This window comes from Capricornis sumatraensis, chromosome 20 (genome assembly GCF_032405125.1).
Source record: "Capricornis sumatraensis isolate serow.1 chromosome 20, serow.2, whole genome shotgun sequence".
Lineage (NCBI taxonomy): Eukaryota > Metazoa > Chordata > Mammalia > Artiodactyla > Bovidae > Capricornis > Capricornis sumatraensis.
This window is the reverse complement of record NC_091088.1, coordinates 66,616,630-66,625,923: the sequence shown is the minus strand read 5'-3', so window position 1 is coordinate 66,625,923 and position 9,294 is coordinate 66,616,630. Positions and strand designations below refer to the sequence as shown.

Sequence of the window (9,294 nt, the reverse complement as noted above, 5' to 3'; positions counted from 1 at the left end):
TAAGAAAAGGCAGAGGAACCAGAGATCAAATTGCCAACATCTGCTGGATCATGGAAAAAGCAAGAGAGTTCCAGAAAAACACCTATTTCTGCTTTATTGACTATACCAAAGCCTTGATGGTGTGGATCACAATAAACTGTGGAAAATTCTGAAAGAGATGGGAATACCAGACCACCTGACCTGCCGCTTGAGAAGCCTGTATGCTGGTCAGGAAGCAACAGTTAGAACTGGACATAGAAAAACAGACTGGTTCCAAATAGGAAAAGGAGTACATCAAGGCTGTATATTGTCACCCTGCTTGTTTAACTTCTATGCAGAGTACATCATGAGAAACGCTGGGCTGGAAGAAGCACAAGCTGGAATCAAGATTGCTGGGAGAAATCTCAATAACCTCAGATATGCAGATGACACCACCCTTATGGCAGAAAGTGAAGAAGAACTAAAAAGGCTCTTGATGAAAGTGAAAGAAAAGAGTGAAAATGTTGGTTTAAAAGTCAGCATTCAGAAAACTAAGATCATGGCATCTGGTCCCATCACTTCATGGAAAATAGATGGAGAAACAATGGAAACAGTGACTGACTTTATTTTGCGGTGCTCCAAAATCACTGCAGATGGTGACTGCAGCCATGAAATTAAAAGGCACTTACTCCTTGGAACGAAATTATGACCAACCTAGACAGCATATTCAAAAGCAGAGACATTATTTTGTCAACAAAGGTCCATCTAGTCAAGGCTATGGTTTTTCCAGTAGTCATGTATGGATGAGAGAGTTGGACTATAAAGAAAGCTGAGTGCAGAAGAATTAATGCTTTTGAACTGTGGTGTTGGAAAATACTCTCAAGAGTCCCTTGGACTGCAAAGAGATCCAACCAATCCACCCTAAAGGAGATCAGTCCTGGGTGTTCATTGGAAGGAGTAATGTTGAAGCTGAAACTCCAATACTTTGGCCACCTGATTTGAAGAGCTGACTTATTTGAAAAGACCCTGATGCTGGGATAGATTGAGGGGAGGAGGAGAAGGGGATGACAGAGGATGAGATGACTGCATGGCATCACCGACTCAATGGACATGAGTTTGGGTGAACTCCAGGAGTTGGTGATGGACAGGCAGGCCTGGCATGCTGCAGTTCATGAGTTGGAAAGAGTCGGACATGACTGAGCCACTGTACTGAACTGAACTGAAATGCATTGCACCATCATAGTCCATAGAGGCTTAAAGTGCCCCTTTAACCAGAAGATTCCTCTAGCATATGAAGAGATTCCACATGGCATCTATGTCCTGTAGTTAAGATGATTCAGCAGCAGGGATGCTTGAGTGAAGAGTTTAGGAGGTGGAGGCTGTTGCTTCTAGTTCTCCTCCAGGCTATGTCAGATCCCATTGCCAAAGTATATGGCAAATCCTAGTAGGGAAATTAGACGATGAGAAGGGAAAGTAGGTGCTCTCCTTACTGATACACAGTCATGTACATGCTCGTGAGCATGCTCAGTCCTTCAGCCGTGACTGACTCTTTTGTGACCCCATGGACCATAGCCCTCCAGTCCTTTCTGTCCATGAGATTCTCTGGTGAAGAGTACTGGAGTGGGTTGCTATTTCGTCCTCCAGGGGATCTTCCTGACCCAGGGATTGAACCCATGTCTCTTATGTTTCCTGCATTGGCAGGTGGATTCTTTACCACTGAGACACCAGGGAACCCCACACTTGCTCACTAGGTCTCCTATGAGGGTGTCTGACACAGAATAGGGGAGTGGTATTAAGAAGAGGATGGGGATCAGTCAACTGAGAGATCTCTTAATCCCAGAAAACCACTTACCAATGGCATTCCAGACACTGAATTGGATCCAGGCCCCAGAAGTCATCTGCATCATCAGATAAGTGTTCAGAACGATGCTCACCAGTGGGAGGACAGGCAGAGCAGGGACCTGTGGGCAGAGTCAGTTCATCCCTGAACGTAGCCCAGATTTCGGAAATGGAGCCCACAACCCACATGTGGGCAGGAAGACTCTAGTCCTGTTGAAGCTGTGTGTTCATTGCCTACTGAAACTGGGTATGTGAAGCACTGAGTGTGGATCAGGGAAGGGTCCATTGGTTTGAGCAATTCCCATCTTCTCACATTCAGTAAAGGATGTTTAGACCTCAAAGCAGGTAGACTTCATTCACTCAAGGTGAATAGTTTGGACACATAAGGTAACCTACTTTTTTAAAAAATTAATTAACTAATTAATTTGGCTGCATCAGAACTGAGTTGTGGCCCAAGGGCTTCTCTAGTTGTGGGGCATGGGCTTATCATCCCTACAGCATATGGGGTATTTTTTCCCCCACCAGGAATCTAACCTACATCCCCTGTATTGCAAGGTAGATTCTTAACCACTGGACCACCAGGGAAGTCCCTCACCTACCCTGAATGGAAGAGGAGAAGGGTTCTGGAGCTGCCTCCAGATGATGACTGTGACCCCAGTGATGAGCAGCAGCAGCAGCACAGCCACTGTTGTGAGCACGGGGTCTCTGGAGACCAACTGGCTGGGCCACTGGGCCAGGACCAGGCTCAGGATGGCCAGCAGGAGAACTGCAAAGGTCAAGATGAAGGAGAACAGGCTGGACCCAGAAGACAAAGATGTCAGGACCTCGGGCCACATCCCTCCCCAGGCTGCCCACATCAGGAAGGGGCATCATATCTCTACTACTTCATAACTGAAAAAGACACGTATTTCCAACCCATCCTGTCAATTTCAGAATACCACCAAAGAGAAGTCTCATTGCTCACCAAGCAGGAAGGCACATCCATAGGCAATCTGGCCAGATTTCCAGTTGGGGATGGTGCCAGTAGGGAACCACACACTCTTCAGAATGTCTGAGTTTCCTGCTTCAGATACAGGCTCTAGAGGGTTTTCTTCAAGTTTAGGCTTCATCTCAATTTCCTCCTCTGTTTTCTCCTTCTTGCTGAACTTCTGATCTGGCTGGTACCTGAGTGAGAGGATATTAAGGCAATATTAACAACAGACCATATACTCATCCATCACCAGAGAGTTTAATCCAACTCTTTCCTGATTTCAGCAGAGCAGGACATGAAGCTAGAAGAGTTTTAGCTCCCCTTGAGTCCACGACTCTGAGCCAAGTTGTAGTGGAGTCTCACCTGAGGGCAAGCACAGAGAGAGCCACCAGGGAGTAAGCAAGCAGGGTCCCGATTGATAGGAGGTCCACCAGATCGCTGAACTTGAAGAGTAATGCCATGATTGCTAGGATGAGGGCGCAGACAAGGTGGGGAAGGGAGTGAGAAACAGCGAGAAATATCCAAGGTAAGGAAATGATCAAACAAGGGGTGGGTTTTGTTTATCCACCTGCAAGGTTTCCAGAAGACATGATGGCCCTGACTGGCGTGCCTGTGTGGGCGTGGATCTGGGCAAGGCCCCGGAAAAGGAGTCCGTCCTCTGCCATCAAGCACATCACCCGAGGCATGGGGAACATATCACCTAGGAGACTGGAAAAGAAAATGGAAACGTGTATGAGGACATGGAGAGACAGGAAGGGAGGACCGGGGCTTCTGTTTCCTAGTCTACTTGGGGCAAGGTGTCCTTCCCTCTTGTCTCTCAATCCCAAGGGCTGGGATATCCGGGCATCTGACAGTCAATGGGGAGAAAGCCATGATACTGACCTGGACGTAAGAGCACAGAGGGCGCCAACAGCCACGACATATCTGGCAGGGCCCCACCCAACAAGGAGGAAAGCCTCTGGCAAGGGGCTCTCAGGATGAATCTGGTAGTAGGGCACCATGAGGGTGAGTGCTGCTGAGACACCAAAGCACACCAAAAAGCAGATGAAGATCGTGATCATGGTGCTCACGGGGATGGACCGCTGAGGATTTAGGGCTTCTTCCCCTGCAGGAAGCAGGGATGTACTAGGTTAGGAAAACACAGGGAATGAAAAGACAATACCCCCTTTCCTCTTGCACAATCAAAAGCAGCTTATCCTTCTTCCGACCCCTATGCCCAAGGGCAGCCTAATCTGTCCCCAAACCCCTGATGAGAAGCACAGTGACTATATTACCTTTAGTGACAATGGCATCAAAACCAATAAATGTGTAGAAACACAGAGCTGCTCCCTGGAGAATCCCATCAAAGCCAAAAGGTGCAAACCCTCCGGAACCCAGAGGGCCCAACCTATGGTGAGAGAGGAATGAGGAAGAACATGAATGAGGTGAGTTCAGCCATCTCTACTGGACTCTTCCCTTCATACCACAAGTGCTGGGCTCCAGGACCCCCATCACTTAGATCCATAAGCCCAGGTCTCTTTGGTGGTGGTTTACTCATTTAGTCACGACCAACTCTTTCGACCCCATGGACCATAGCCTGCCAGGCTCCTCTGTTCATGGGATTATCCAGGTAAGAATGGTGGAGTGGGTTGCCACACTTTAGTCCCCACCAGATTTCCAGACTTGCACCCACCTTCACACAAGTGTCGCTATGGACAAGAGAACCCTCCTAACCTAGAGGTGCCAATGGATTCAGAAGTGTTCAATGTGTAGTCCTGTTCTGTGAGCTTCCAGTTGTGCAGGTCTCCCTTAATGAAGCCAGAGACGATGATGAAACTGAGAACCAAAACGTTGATGCCTGTGAACACTTTGTAAAGTAGAGTTGACTCAGGAGCTCCCAGAGCCAGTAGTCCTGTGGGAAAGAAGGAATGAGACATCCAAAATAACCAAATCCATAGAGACAGAAAGCAGACCAGTGGCTACAGTGTCAGGAGGGCTGATGGTGGTGGATAGATGGACAGTGACTGCTCAGTGGGTGCAGGGTTTCCTTTGCTTGTGATGCAAATGTTTGGAACTAGATGCAGGTGATGGTTACACGACACTGTGAAGGTACTAAGTCCCTCTAAGTACACTTTCAGACAGCTTGTTTCTTACTGTGGCCGTCATCTCACAGTAGACATGTCTATCAAATCATCATGTGGTACACTTTAAACTTATACAATGTTGGATGTTAATTAACTCAACAAAATTGGGGAGAATAATTAAATGGTTAATTTTATGCTATGTAAATTTTTTCTCAATTAAAAAAAGAGTTTGGTCTTAGTATAGAGGAAGAAACTTGTCAGTCTAAGTAAATGCTTCTCAGCTGGGAGTGGTTTTGTTCCCCAAGGGACTGTTGGCAACGTCTGGAGACATTCTCTTTGTTTTGTTGTGGGTTCATTTTTTGGCCATGCCATGGTTTGTAGGATCTCCATTCCCTTGCCACGGATGAACCTGGGCCATGGCAGTGAAAACCCAGAATCCTAACCACTAAACCACCAGATACACAGATGACACCACCCTTATGATAGAAGATGAAGAGGAACTGAAGAGCCTCTTGATGAACATGAGAGAGGAGAGTGAAAAAGGTGGCTTAAAACTCAACATTCAAAAAACGAAGATCATGGCATCTGGTCCCATCACTTCATGGGAAATAGATGTGGAAACAGTGGAAACAGTGTCAGACTTTATTTTGGGGGGCTCCAAAATCACTGCAGATGGTGATTGCAGCCATGAAATTAAAAGACATTTACTTCTTGGAAGGAAAATTATGACCAACCTAGATGGCATATTCAAAAGCAGAGACATTACTTTGCCAACAAAGGCCCATCTAGTCCAAGCTATGCTTTTTCCAGTAGTCATGTATGGATGTGAGAGTTGGACTATAAAGAAAGCTGAGCACTGAAGAATTGATGCTTTTGACCCACGGTGTTGGAGAAGACTCTAGAGAGTCCCTTGGACTGCAAGGAGATCCAACCAGTCCATCCTAAAGGAAATCAGTCCTGAATGTTCATTGGAAGGACTGATGCTGAAGCTGAAACTCCAATATTTTGGTCACACGATGCAAAGAACTGACTCATTGGAAAAGACCCTGATGCCGGGAAAGCTTGAAAGCTGGAGGAGAAGGGGATGACAGAGGATGAGATGGCTGGATGGCATTACTGACTCGATTGACATGAGTTTGAGCAAGCTCTGGGAGTTGGTGATGGACAGGGAAGCCTGGTGTGCTGCATTCCAAGGGATTGCAAAGAGTTGGACATGATTGAGCGACTGATCTGAGGTGAAGCCACCAAGAAACTCCCTGGAGACATTCTGATTGTCACAACTTGGGGGGTTGGTGTCACCCATATCTAATGAACATAGTTCATAGATGCTACACATCCAACAATGATTAAATTAAGATAACCCTACAGTGCACTGGTTAGCCCCCACACCAAAGGCTCCTCCAGCCTAGAAGATCAGTAATGCCAAGGGTGGGAAATAACAGTCTATGTCTTGCCTTCCTGTCTCTCATACCAAAGACCATTCTTCCTAGTTCTAATCTCCCATATGCTGCTACCCCAAACCTTCCCCACCCCTTTTCCCCTCCACACCCCACCCTTCCCGTCCTATCATGAAAATCCCCAGCTTACCAGTGAGAAGCAGCAACACGGCCATTGCAACAAAATCTGGGTATGTGGCCAGGAAGTAGGGCATATACGGAGAGAAAGTTCCCTCTAACGCCTGAGAGATGTGGTTCCCAATCAGGCTGTCGAAGGTGTGTTCCAGGCCCTGGCCACACTTGCAACGGCTGCAGCAGCAACAGAAGGAACATTTGTTAACAAACATAAATTGAACCCCTCTGTGTGCCATAGGATATATTTTGGGGGAAAATTACAAAATACTGATGCTGAGCAGGGCTCTGTGGGACTCTGGGCACAGAGGCCTTTTTGTCCTTCATTTCTTGTAGGCAAAGCTCCAGCCTCCATGACCTTCCCTGAGCTCCAAAGGACAGATTCAAAGAGCTGCTAATCAAGGCAGGGGGGCCAAGAAACCACCTGAGGCAAGATTAAAGGGAACACAGAAGCTCATCTAGGTGGTTTGTTGGTTGCTTTCCTGATGGTCCAGTGGTTAAGAATCTGCTTTGCAATGAAGGGATTCACATTCAAGATCCCATGTGGCACAGAGCAACTAAATGTGAGCATCACAACTAGAGAGTCCATGCCCCACAATGAAAGATCCTGTGTGCTGTAGCTAAGACCTGACACAGTCAAACAAATAAATATTCAAGAAAAGAAAGAAAGAAGAAAACACTTAAAAAAAAATTAGCAGACCTGATCACCTGAGACTCTGCACATACCGTGAGCTTCTCAGGATAGCTCTGACCAGGAGCCCTGACTATATATTCTCTCCCTATTCCCACGGGAGTGGGGGCACTGTTATTAAGGCACGAACCTACTGTGTTCCCACTTTGCCTGGCAAAGAAATAAAGCCACTCTCTCCTTCTTCTTTATGACTCTGTCTCTATTTCTGTTTGGTGTTGGTGCACAGAGAGCCAAGATTTTGCATCAATACCTACTCTCAAAGAGTTCTTCTTCATGAGGTGGGGAGAGTAGAGTCAAATGATCACCAAATAGGTCAACTATTTAACACATTAGCAGGTGATCAATATTATGTAAGAAAACAGTGAAGTGGGAACAGGAAAGATGGGAGACAAGGGTTGAAATCTTAAATCAAGTGGTAAAGGGAAATCCCATGAATGCAACAACTGAGCAGAGACTTCAGTACAGTGAGGGGAGGAGCCTGTGGGACACACCTCCCTCTCATCCACTCCCAACAGTTCCCTTTCCTCTGGGTTCTTGGTCCATCATTTAAGGAAGCAGGAGAAAGCTGAGTAGAATGAAGTTGTGGAGTGTTCCTGACACTATTACCCTCCTCCTCCTCCAACAAAGTGGATGACATAGTGCTCATGAATGACCAAAGACCCAACTCCTCACTCCTAAATTCTGATCTCAAACCCCACACCTTTTCCACCCATCATCTCACCAATGACATAAGCTAGTATGAGGTTCCAACCAGTGACGAAAGCCCACAGTTCTCCCACACTGATGTAGCTGTAGAGATGCGCAGAACCGGTCCATGAGACCCGTGTCCCAAACTCGGCATAGCAGAGCCCAGACAACACAGAAGACAGGGCGGCCACCAAGAAGGAGATGACGATCGCTGGTCCAGCAATGAACATGGCCACTTCTCCCACCAGGATGTACACGCTGGCCCCCAGCGTGCTGGCCACACCCAAGACCACCAGGTCAAGGGTGTTCAGGTGACGGGCCTTGGGACTCTCAGACCCCTCAGTGGGCTTCAACTGTTGCCTTCAAACCAGCTTCTGACCAAATTGGTGAACATCCTGACATCACATCCTAGACAGAGTTGAGGAAGTAAGATCTGCTGAGAAAACAAGACACAAAGCCATCAAGAATGTTATCCACTCTTGGTCCTGGGAGTTTCACAGATGAACAGCGTGATGGGGACCACATGGTCAAAGGACACATTGGCCAAGTTCTCCATCTGTGAGCTTTGGTTTCTTTAACATAAAGAAGGCTCTTAATATAATTCAAAGTTACTAGAAAGTTCGCTTAAAGAGAAGTGAAGGGGAGCAGACTATGTCTCCCCCAAATGTCCCACTTTGGCACGCAGGTTGCTTTGAGCTAAAATTAATTAAGACCCAGAAGACTCAGGAGGAGTTCCTTGTCTCTCCTTTAACTGCTCAAAATAATGTAGATTAGGAGACCTATGCCAGGAAGAGAGTCATTTACGAGGGATAGCTTTTTATCTCAGAAAGACTTACCTGTCTGGAGTGGCAAATGTTTGCTTCCCAAATAATAGCTCTTCCCATCACCCTGTGGGTTGTCTTCCTCCCTTTTGAAGCCCCAGATCCTTAACCCCTTCTCCTTAGCTCGGGGCAGAGGGCATATAAGCCTCAAATGCCTGTCTTTGAGCCTCTGAGTTTTCATGGGGCTCCAATACATAACAAATTAAGCTTGTCAATCTAATTTATGCCAATTTAATTAGTAGACCAGTCAAAGCACCCTATAAAGAAATGTTTTCTGCTCCTACAGAAGCAAAGGCTTCCAGCAAAGTGCCAGGCACAGAGTAGCTGCTTAGTCGGTATGAGTTGAGTGGATAAGAATCCTGACTTTTGGATAGAAATCCATCTGTTGGTTCAAATTTCACTCTGCTACATAATAGTTTATCTGATTTTGCACAAGCTACATACCACTCTTTGTCTTCCTTTACTTAATCCCTGGGTCAGGAAGATCCCCTGGAGAAGTGAATGAAAACCCACTCCAGTAGAGTTGCCTGGAGAATTCCAAAGGCAGAGGAGCCTGGTGGGCTACAGTCAGTCCATGGGGTCGTAAAGAGTTGGACAATACTGAGCGACCGAATGGAAAAGACTAGAGATCTCTTCAAGGAAATTAGAGACACCAAGGGAGCATTTCATGCAAAGATGGGCTCAATAAAGGACAGAA

General features: G+C 46.6%; 1 pseudogene; it reads right to left on the bottom strand.

The window, feature by feature from the left end:
* Positions 1-1,271: 1,271 nt before the first annotated feature.
* LOC138096935 (cationic amino acid transporter 3-like) lies at positions 1,272-8,183 on the bottom strand (annotated as a pseudogene).
* Between the last annotated feature and the right edge of the window lie 1,111 nt (positions 8,184-9,294).